Source organism: Cyanistes caeruleus, chromosome 6 (genome assembly GCF_971803275.1).
Source record: "Cyanistes caeruleus chromosome 6, bCyaCae1.hap1.1, whole genome shotgun sequence".
NCBI lineage: Eukaryota > Metazoa > Chordata > Aves > Passeriformes > Paridae > Cyanistes > Cyanistes caeruleus.
Window position 1 is genome coordinate 5,318,583 of NC_141706.1, and position 1,014 is coordinate 5,319,596.

Below are 1,014 nucleotides of genomic sequence, written 5' to 3' on the forward strand. Positions count from 1 at the left end.
GTGTCGTATTTAACATTGCTATCAAATGGTTTCAAAAGACTTCATTTAGAATCCATGTAGGAGTGCTGCTGCATGGCTGGAAATATTTTGTGGCTGCTGGATGCAAAAGCCCCCCTCATTTTGTGTCAGCTTTCATAATCACATGGGATTTCCTGGATACTTGATTACAACTTGAATGATTCTACTGGGAATGTGCTCTTGTAGAAAGTTGTCATAAGAAGAAGTAGATGAAGTCACGAGTGGAAAAGCTGCACACATAAACCTTTTTGCTTCTTAAGGCAAGAGATTTTTTTACTTTTGCAAGGGCTGGAGTTCCTGACTGGATTTGAGCTGAAATCTCAATTTGCCCTAAGTGAAGTGTTGGCAGGCTTTTGTGGGAGGTTTTGTGGATAGTGAGATGTGTTAACCTTTTGTGTACGGCATTTACTAAACCAGTACAAAGGCTTCATTTTATTCAAGACAACAGAATTTACTGGATCCAAACCCAAGCATCATTAGCATCATTAGCAATTTCTTCCCTCTTAGAAGCCTAATTGGCTGTATTTTTTCGTTTAACTGAATTTTCCATGGTTCTGTTTGGTTCTTTTTCATGTTATCTCAAATTTTGGGGTGGAACTCAGCTTTGTCATTTCCACATTGCTTCAAGCCACCTTCTTTCCTGCTGTTTCTGCATATTCCATTACTGTTCCTCTTACTTTGGCCTGTCTTCTTTTTGCTCTCATGGATTCCTAATGCCTTTTTTTTACACTTTCTCTGAGAGGGTTATATATTCTTCTAATTCAGGAATAGGACTGAAATGCCCTGGTAGACCAGCTTTAATATAGAACGTAAACTGCTGCTGAAGAATTTATTTTGGTCCATTAATGCCTTTAATAATGCTTCTTGTAGCACAACAGTTAGTCATCTATTGAGCTAGCAGACAATGATCTATCTAACCAGAGTTTAGGGCCAAGATCAGTGGTAGAGCACTCAGGAATCCAATGCATAGCTAACTTCTGCTAGCTCTAAAAAGAT